Raw genomic sequence first — 11,628 nt, forward strand, 5'->3', positions numbered from 1 at the left:
ATAGAATCTTTCTATTAGTTTTAATTGCGATCTTTTATGATATTGGTTAAATGGTTAACATTTGATCGTTGTATTTAGGTGAACACTATCCATCAAGATGCTACTGTGATAGCACCAAGTGAAAGGGTGCCACAACCGCAAGAAGAGACATTTATGAATCAAGAAGCGAATTCTCAATTATCAATAAAGGCAAATTTTGAACAATTGTTTCGTTACATGAAGCAAATCTACAAAATAATAGACAAGAAAATGGAATTAATCTGACAACACAGGTGTTCATACAAGACTTTTCTTAGTTGCCAACCACCAGAGTTCTCAGGGAGCACAAAGCGAAGAAGAACGAAAAGTGAAGTTTGCGGTTCATATGCTCAAAGGGAAGGCGTGGTCATGGTGGAACTTGACCCGAGTGTTGTTGGGTAATGAAATTGTGTCCCATCTCACTTGGAACGACTTTGTTGGGAGGATAAAGAAACAATATTGCTCGATGAGAGATTTTATTAAGATGGAAAATGAGTTTCTCACATTGAAAAAGGGCAACATGACGGTTGATGAGTATGTGTGTTTGTTTGTTGAGAAATTGCAGTATGTGGTGCACTTGGCCCCAACCGATAAAGATTGTGTCGACCTATTTGTGGCAGGGTTGCCACTTGAATACTTGATGGCATCAAGAACCACAACAACTTTGGGTATGGCGATTTGTGCAGCTAAGAGTGTAGAGGAAAATGAGAATAGGGAAGGGAAAGATGTTGGAGAAAAGAGGAAGTGGGGAGGGTCGACATTGGGGTCCTTAAAGAAGCCAAAGGGGGAGGCTAGATTTTGCTATCATTGTGGGAAGGCAGGACATGTGGCTCGAGAGTGCCCGGAGAATGTGGTAATTTGCTTTGAGTGTGGAGAGAAAGGACATATCACCACTTTTTGTCCGAAGAGAGAAAGAGATTGAGAATCTAGTTGGGCACCTAAGAATAAGAACGAGGAGATACTCATAACTATTAGAATAACTAACTAGAACTCTTTGTGTGTTGTCTAGAGTATGTTTTTAGTATCTATTATGCATGTTCTTTTTCTAGGAACTAAATAGGGGTTGCAACCTCACATGACGTAGAGGGAACTATCACATGGTTTAGAGGGAACTAAAACCTGTAAAATATTAAATGGAAATATTAGGAGTATATCATTTTTAATTTGTTTACTATAACAATTAGAATCATATTTCCATTTCTTCTTATTACTTCGAAAAATCTACCCACTTTTGTCAATGTCACACAAAAATTATACATCAATTGAGTATAGATTTTAAAGTATAATGTCCTTATAGAAAAAATAAAAAGAATAATGTGTTTGTATGTGTGCGTTTGTGTTATTATCAAATAAGAACGTAAATAACCTCGAAAACATAAGAAATTATGTTCCTATTTTTTAAGAGAACAACATCAAAAAAAATTACATCGATCTCATCTAAGAGATTTGGTAAAAAAGAATTGAAAAAACGACTATTTTTCGTGTATATATGCACATGATTTACATATATGCATTAACAACATTATAAAAAATACATAATTTTACAAAAAAAATTTATTACTCCATACGAACTGCTAAACAACTTTATGTAAATTGATAAAACTATCATATACCCATGTTTTCACATTCAGTTGATATATAAATCAAATGTCACACTATCGTTCTAAGAATACACTGGATTATAACACGCGTTAAACGCGGAGGAACACATAAAAAAACATATAAACGTCTTTGGAATTTATTATTTAAATATTATTTGTTTTTTTTTTTTAATTTCGAAGTATACTTTGTTATTTTAGGGTTATGAACAAAACTTATATAATTTCGATTGTTATTTTAGGGTTTATGTCCCGAAATATATAATTTTATTGAGTTCTAAAAACTATAAAAAAAATTATTAACAAAAAATAGCAACATAAACAATTTCTGTTATTTATAGCAACATACTTTCAAAGTACGTTGTTATTTTTGCTCATGTATGTTATCAACATGTGTATTACATAGATTTTAACCTATAAATGGATTTTAAAATTATATTATGTTTTATAGAGAATAATCATATTAAATGTCCTAACATACATAACATATATCAAATATTAAAACAAAAGTATATATTAATTTAACATAATTAGTATAACAGTCTAAAAAAACTTATATCTTATTAATTTTAATGAATGCATCTGCAATTGTGAGGTTTGTCTAATGGGATATGGTAATAAATCAAAAGTAAGCAATGTCCATTTGCTGAACATATAGAAATAACAATTTTGCCAACACCTCTACCAAATAGAGTTGTTGAAGCATCTATTACAGTCCTCATGGTTATACAAAGAATGAAATTAAAGAATATTAGTGAAGATAATAACGAATTAAAGTTGGTTAACAAATATAGAGATATAATTAGAAAACATGTGTAGTAATTTTATATTAAATAAAAATATATATCAAAAATAGATAAAGTAAAGAGTAAATTACACGAATGGTCCCTATGGTTTAGGGTAATTTGCGCGTTTGGTCCCTAACTTATTTTTTTAACTCGTAAGGTCCCTACTGTTTGTTTTTGTTACGCGCTTGGTCCTTGTCTTACCTAAAAAGACTATTTTTCTCTTGATTTTTTAATTTATTTAAATAAACACACCCGCAACCCCACCCTTTCACCTCACCTTACGTACCCCACCATTTTTTCCTATTTAAATATTAGTTTTTTTAAGTATGATAGGGACCAAGCGTGTAACAAAAACAAATAGTAGGGACCAAGTCCGTAATAAAAACAAACAATAGGGACCTTCCGAGTTAAAAAAATAAGTTAGGGACCAAGCACGCAAATTACCCCAAACCACAGGGACCATTCGTGTAATTTACTCTAAAGTAAATTCTTTTTAATAAGATTCAATTGAATTATTGTTTCTAAATTGATAAGGTTACATGATTTTGAAAAGATTTAAAGATAAACGATTTATTCATAAATGTCTGCATTCTATATATTGAAACATGATATATATATATATATATATATATATATATATATATATACACACACACACACACACACTAGTTGTTTACCCGTGCCAAGCGATGGGTGTGACAATTGTGGTTGAATGCTGAAAGATGAATTAAACCCTAGAAATGGAAACGTCAGCGATATATATCCAAGATTTGTGAACAGAAATTGCGAGATTTGGGGAAATACGGAGATAAGGAATGAACCGAGTCAAAATAGTCTAAGAATAGGGGATAAGAGATTTGACCTTTTCAACTGTTGACCATATGTACTCTATTCTTTTTGTAATGCATAAATTGATTGTACAAATGCATTGTATGTTTGTACGACTTAAAATTCAACATTTGACCAAAAATGCTTTATAAGGTAATTAAGATATATATATATATATATATATATATATATATATATATATATATATATATAATTATTTTGGAAGGTGTTTATGATTGACGGTATAATTGGAATGATAATATGCATAAATGAGAATAAGATTCATGAAAGAAATTAAAATTTGTAGAGTATGTGCTCGTGTTGACAATTATACCCTTGGTCATAAGGAAATTACCTTTAAACTTAAAACAAATTGACAATAATAGACTTGGTAAACATAGTTTATTATTTAAACTTAAAACAAATTGACAATAATAGATTTGGTCAATATAGTTTGTTACGAACAATAAAAAAAATTTATTGTTATAAAATCTTGTTTGTGGAATAACAAACTCACTTGCTTAAGCTAAAGATTAAGGAGATTACCTTTAAACTTAAAATAAATTAACAATCATAGACTTGGTCAACATAGTTTGTTGTTTAAACTTAAAACAGATTGACAATAATAGACTTGGTTAACATAATTTATTACGAACAATTAAAAATATTATTGTTATAAAATCTTTTTATGGAATAACAAACTCGGTGACTTAAGCCAAAGATTAAGGGATGAAGAAGTAACTTTTTGGCCTAAGTCTAACCAGTAAAGTCAAATATTGGGATCCTATTGCAGATTTGTAAAGTAGGATGATATAATGTGTATATGCTTTTAAAAAATATTTGAAATATAATTGTATCATGCTGCAAAACAGAACTAATCAATATGATTCCAAACAAAATTTTCTTTTAATTAGGGTAAAGATCCTAAATGTTGACGAATTATAAGAAAGTTTGGTAGTAGAAATCAAAATTAGTACCTCCAAGTCAGTAAGATTGCAATGATTGATGAATCCATAAATATAATCATAATATGTGTAGATGGTAACAATGTCATCGGCTGTGTTTTGACTACTGTTGTCTTCAAATTTGAAGAACATGTTAGTGTTTTTTTGACTTAATACGTAACGGACTTAATTAATTTAGAAAGAATGAATTCCAAATATGCAACCAACAGACCACATGTCAACAAAGTTTGTTATTTAAGTTTTAAAAAAATGACAATAATAGACTTGGTCAACATAATTTGTTACGAACAATAAAAAAAATTATTATTATAAAATCTTGCTTGTGGAATAACAAACTCAGTGGCTTAAGCAAAAGATTAAGGAGATTACATTTAAACTTAAACAAATTGACAATAATAGACTTTGTCAACATAATTAGTTATTTAAACTTAAAACAAATTGACAATAATAGACTTGGTCAACATAGTTTGTTACGAACAATTAAAAAATTATTCTTATAAAATATTCAGAGAATAAAACCTTAGTATATGTCATTGATCCGGGAGCATGGATTAGACATAGTCATTGTCCCTAGTCCGAGAGTATGGATTAGGCATAATCATTCATCATTAATCCGAGAGTATGGATTAGTCATTTGTCCCTAGTCCGAGAGTATGGATTAGGTAAAGTCGTTCATTTCTGATCCGGAAGTATGGATTAGGTAAAACGGCTAATCTTAGGTCCGAGAGTATGGATAGTCTTGTTGTGAGGATCGACGGGGTGGGATAAGAGTTGTTTATATATATATATATATATATATATATATATATATATATATATATATATATATATATGGTGAAATTGTATATTTTGTGAGTTTTAAACTATATATATGGTATAACATTGTGGGATTGAAATCCCTATGTACTCACCAGGTTTCCCAACCTGACCCACTCAGTTTATTTATATCACAGGTGTTGATATGAAGTCACATTACACTGAGAGATTAAGGAGATATAAATCACTAGCGATAATGAATGTAAGTTCTGTTTAGGCTTATGTTTCTGTATTGACGATGACATCCCAAATTTTAAAATGAATAAAAATACTTTTATTCGGAAATGCTTTGATAACGTATCTATCACGTTTTACTGGGAACAAATTCCGCAACATTTTTATTAAAAGAGGTACTCTGATTTTTATAAAGCATAAACAAAATCGGTCTTTTCTGGCCGTGAAAATGGGGATGTCACATTTACTCTCAGAATCCAATCAGGACCAATAACCCAAAAGAGGCCCAAAAGTTCGACAGCCCAAAACAAGATCGGTCCAAACTGTCCCGCGTACGCCCATCGTATGCTTCAGGTACGCGCAGCGTACCGGGTTTTCAAAGGTTACGCGTAGCGTACTCGGAGTACGCCCGGCGTAAGTCTCAGTTAAGCACTTTCCCTATTAAGTGCTTATTTTGTCATTCTTTTTACGTCCAAAATCTAGATCTGAGTCCATTAACACCTCCTAGGGCATAAAGTTGCTAACTTTATGCCTTTGCATGTCCATTAAACTTTCAAAGTCATCATTAAGACCTTTCCCAAGTCTATAATTCATGCACAAGGTTAAGACCTCCACCAAGCTCTCATTTTTATGCTCTTAAATGGCTTAAGGACCTTAGATCTGACCTTATTATCGAATAGGGACAATCTAACCAACAAATGAGGCCCAAAATCCATCAAAAGGACCAACTACAAAAACCCTAGCTAGATCTAAAGAGAAAAGAGGAAAGGTGCAAGCTTTTTACCTCTAAAAGATCTAAAATATGATTATGATGCAAGATCTTGAAGCTCCCTCTTGATCCAGGCTTGCTTGACCAACTCTTCTCTTTGAAATGAACACTAGAGATCACAAAAGCACACTTTAAGAGCTCACAAATGATTCCTCAAGGCTTCCAGCAGTGAAATGACGTTCAAGGGTAGTGGAGGCTCTCCAGGGTTTAGTCCTAAGGCTTAAAGTCGTTTATATAGGCCTCAAGTCCGCAATTAGGGTTTTCTGGTCCCTGGCGCGTACGCCCCGCGCAAACCCTGGTACGCCCAGCATACCTCCAAACACCCGCGACCATATAAGGTCCTAGTACGCTAAGCGTACTCCTAAGTACGCCCAACGTACTAAGGGACTAATAATGCAACAATTCTAATTTAAAGGGGGGTTCATGACATACCTTTTATTTCTGGATGTTACATTAAATCCAATTAAAACCCAACACCCTGTTAGGTTTTCATGGTGGAAATTGGTGAATCGTCATTCTCCTACCTTCAAATATTTTATAGCTTGGATTACGCCATCCCTCTTCCAAGTTATAAAACATTGTGTTGGGTCTTATTCATAATATCTCATATTGGGTGTTATATTAAGGATTTAAATCAACTAACTTGAATTTCTCCCATTGTCTAGTTCAGACAACTATGATGTTCCCAAATCTCTTGGAACATGCTTTCCTAATGAAGATGATGTCCCGCGATTGGGTCATGGAAATCATACTTCTCTTCTTCCACCTCCTCCAATTATTCTCCCTAACCCACAAGTTATTGAAAAGTTCAAGGTCGCTCAACCCCTATTGGCAAGCAAAGTCTATATGCACTCACATCTTGGAGATGAAGTCATGTATAGACAAGCCGGGAGAGTTGGGTGTCAAAGTCTCAAGGAAGTTGGCTGTTGACTGGGTTCTTCAATCACTTTCTAAGTCACATAGTGAGTTCTTTAAGAACTACTATGTAATAGACTATGACATGACCCTTAATGATCTTACCTATTTGCTTGTTGCTACTGAATCAACAATGATTTGAAGCACTGGTAAAACAAATTTGATTGGAAGATGTACTTCCCAAACTTCCATGGACATTGACAGTGGTAACATTGGAAGTCCAGAAAAGCTTTCTCTTCCCAATGGAAAGGGATCTCCCATGGTCAAGTCATTTGAACAATGGTAAAGGGAAAGGCTAAGTCTAAGATAGTCCCGTGTACCATTCCCAAAGAGTCCATATGCCAAGAGAAGGGGCATTGGTTGTGAAGCTGCCCAATTTACCTGAAAGTCCATAAGGATGGTAAAAGTCAACAAATTTGACTATGCTTCAGGTAAAGTCCACTATCTAACTCTATTAAGTTCCTATTGGAGATTCTTATTACATGATATGACTAGGTTGCATTTTGATGCTTAGTAGAATCAATGGAAGCTTAAAAGAAGAGTAAGTGGATTCTGATCGCGAAGATGGATTTCGATCCCATGATTCGAAGATCAAAATTTTGAGTTGCTACTTAAGATTTATGATATATTGCTTAGGAATAGATAACAACATAGTTTTCATATGTATTTACATTGTAAGGATAAGTTTTTCCTCAAAGTTTTATAAAATAAAGGAAAATTAAGATTTTACAGTATTTTATGGTTCCTTACAGTGGCATTTGTGAAAATTTTTGTTTATATGAATCTATTGATAGCAATATTGGAAAATAAATTTGATTATTTAGTTTGTAGTAGTGTCATAATTTTCTAAATAAGGAAAGATTCTCATCACCCAAGTTTCAGTTGGATAGAAACTTGGAATCATGCAACCGGTATGTATGATGAATGAGAATTTTCATCTTTTGGAAAATAAGACTAATTCCTTCTTCACATGTATATGTGAGTCAAGTAAAGGACAAAGGGACCGGGTACACTTGGCTATTCGTCATGATTTACTAAAGTTAGTAAATATGGTTACACTTACAAGTTTAAGTGTAATTTTGAAACATTGGACAAGTTTCAGTGTATGGCAGGACGGATGAGAAGAATCAAATTAGGCAGAAAGATAAAAGTTTCTCCAAAGATGGGAGAGTACTTGAGTATCTTGTTTTATGATTATCTTAGTGATTATGAAACCATATCATAATTGATTCTTTAAGGACATCTTAGTACATTTGTATGACTAAGAAGAGGAATCGTGAATTGTTGAAATGGTTAAGTCAGGAAGATGAGTCATACTTCGTTCCAAAACAAGTCTTAGAGTCATACTCCAAGATTGTAACTTGAGTGACATAATCTTAAAAGGTTTATAACACTTGTCAAATGTAGAGTAAAATGATTTCATACTCTTGTACATTTGAAATTGGTAAGTTGTGATGTTTTGGATAAAAGAAAGACCAACTAAGACCAATTGTGTGAAGTGTTCTTCTTGATAAGAATCCGCACTAACTCTTGAATATTTGTTTTGTCAATGAATGGTTCTTGACAAAGAGAATATTATATGTCAAGAGGTCAATGGGAGTCTTAAAGATTTTGAAAAGTTTCAAGAACTAATCAAGAATAAAACATGTTGTTTATCACTAGCACACGACTTGAGGTTTATAGTCCATCGTGTTGTTCTGTACCCATTCCAGTTAAGGTTGACTGTGCATGTGAGTTCTATGAGTTCTCAATTGATTTCATAACAACTTGGAAGACATGGTAGGCCCTTCTGCTGCCAAGTGGCAAGAAATTAACATTGAACAAGTTCAGTCCATATCAGTTTGGATTTGTCACTAACCTTGTCTTGTGATTATGGTTATGACAAATCACATGGATAAGAACACATACACCATAAAATCTAAGTGTCATAAGGTTTCTCTCCGATTCATGAAAATGATGGTGAGAAAATGCTTTCACTAAGTAGATTTTAAGTAGATAGCAATTGTGATATTTGCATTCTCAAAGTCGTTAGTGGAGCATGTGTGCTAACTGGCACACTAACATGGACTTGTGAGAAATGGAAAAAGGTCTAAACAATTGAGACTATGATTATGACATCCCTTTTCATAGTTCTAAAAAATTGTTTAGACACTCATATGAGCTATCTAAGGAAAAGTGTATGATTTTGATAAAGTCTTACCAAAGCATCTCGTCTCAGAAATCTGAACTTTGGTAAGAAAGTCAATAAAGTATTGATTTCTAAAAGTCCAGCTGATTTCTGGATACATGTCAAAGCTAGTGGGAGCATAATTGTTATGCTAATAAATATCATGTTGGTGGGAGCATGATAATTATGATAAGTGTTGCAAGTTAGCAATGTTAATTATAGAAAACAAAAGTTTCAATTGGGAAAAGTTGTTTTGCTATAATTAAGGGAGAGGAAATTATACTTCATTTCAATTCTAAAAGTTTAGATTGAGAGTTTAATAATCTTTAGTCAAGGATATATATATATATATATATATATATATATATATATATATATATATATGAGTTTTATGTTGGAATGTTTCAACATAAGGAAATTCTATATATATTGCGTTCTCACAATTCAATTATGATTACGGCATCCCTCTTCATAGTCGAATTATGAAAACATGACAAATAAATAATATTGTAGCAAAAGACTGGTCTAGGATCATGTATTTATGTGAGACATCGTGAATCGTGTCCCATATGCTTCGGGTATAGGGTCGATTACATGTGATATAATATTTATCATTTCTAAATTTTCCAAATGCGTAGGGCATTAAGAGGGGAAAAAGGTCTAGAATTGGATATGACTAAAATGATTAAGCAATTGTCAACGACAATCTGAGGTTTACCCAAGATTGGTTGCTCATGGACAGTTGGAAGTATGGTGTAAATTTTTGGAAAGGACCATACTGACATATTCTGAAAAGAGGCAACTCTTATTCAAAAGTGATAGTTAGAATGGGAATATGGAAATGTTTCATAGGTGGAAGTTATTCATTAGACCTGTGTAAGTTTAGAAAACTTAATGCAAGAAGGATGTTCAAAGGAATGTACTTTAAATTTGAGACTTCATTTCCATGGAATTGATCTCCATTGGAATACTCTGTAATGTCTGTTGACAAGCCTTTGTCATTTTGTGCATAGTCATTACAAGAGGATCAATGCATATAAGTTTAGAATCTATCATATTTCGGTAAATGGAAAGAATTTGGAATTCTTACATTTACGATAAGGATTTGGGATTGTGAAATGAGAATCATTGGAATTATATTCAATTGATTCCGGTAAGTGGCGTGACTATTGTTTTTTTATTCAAGTATAATGTTTGATTATTCAAAACATTATACAATGAATAATGAGTAATCAATATGGTGTTTAAATAAAAGGTGTTTTATTTACTCTCAAAGGTGCTTAGGGCCATACAGGATTTGTATTATTCTTGTGTTTCACTTTACATGTTTTGACTTCCCGAATAACTAGGTTGTTTAAACTCTCTACGGTCAATCATACTTTGGAAGTAGTTATGAATCAAGACTATCATGAATGGGCCTGTAGTTTGTCTAGGTGGCCTAGACATAGCTGCAGTATTCATGAGTGCTCCTAGAATAAGATTCAAGTATCAGATTAAACCCCACGCTCATTTGACTCACTTCATGGATTTTATCACGAGTGATCATGAGACGATAATATCTTATATTCTTCAAACAGAGATGTGTGAGTTGTAGTTGCGCGTCAGTTGCACATTGACATATGTAAACGCAACCAGTAACTTGGTTGTTATAAAACATATCGTTGTGTGTAATTTGATGAGTAAGTACAAGCGAACATTTGGGTCGAAGTTTATCCATTCCTTTTATCCTTAGAGGGATAAAAGCGATATCTATGGGCCCCTCGATGATTTGGTGATGACAAACGTAAGTGCTCGGCCGGGCCTGGACTGATTTGATTTGTTCAATTAGTCAGTCGTCATATGTCTGAAATCGAGAAAAAACAAATGGACATAGAGAATGATTATAATCCATGTCTCCGTCCATATGATAGCTAGAATGGAGGAATATATGATCCCTTATCTAATGGGCATGTCATTGACTAGGTCAGAGTTCGACAGCGGCTTTTAAAAGCTATGATTGCTAGTCGGGATCTTGGAGTCATATTTGCAATAATAGTTTTAGAATTATCCAAGTGGGAGACTGTTGGATTAGATGTCTAAGCCCATAACTATTATTGATATGTACTCGACCCGAGAGTAGCATGGTCCATTTGGGTTGCATAGCACCAGGACAATTTGTTAGGATGGATTCTTGAGAGAAGGTTATATATGATTTGTTAATATATTATAAGTTAAAATATATTGTCGCACCCCCGAACCAGACGGCGGAAACGTCCGAGGGCTCGCGTGACTTAAATTGAAATATCATCACAATGAATATACATGAAACATAACATAAACATCACCATGCATTAATACATTACAACTGACATTGTTCACATCAAGTACATTGTCTAAATATTACATATCCATAACATAAGTTGTTTGAGAGTTTTCAAAACATAACATTCTAAAACCCTTGGTGTTATCCTTCAGTTTATCTGTTACCTGAGAATACAAGTTATTTTGAAAAACATCAACATATAGAATGTTGGTGAGTTCATAAGCAGGTTTCGTATAAACATGCTTTGTGTAGTTTATAAAACCTAGAAAATCTGATATTTTCTGAAAC

This window comes from Lactuca sativa, chromosome 6, assembly GCF_002870075.4.
Source record: "Lactuca sativa cultivar Salinas chromosome 6, Lsat_Salinas_v11, whole genome shotgun sequence".
Classification (NCBI taxonomy): Eukaryota; Viridiplantae; Streptophyta; class Magnoliopsida; order Asterales; family Asteraceae; genus Lactuca; species Lactuca sativa.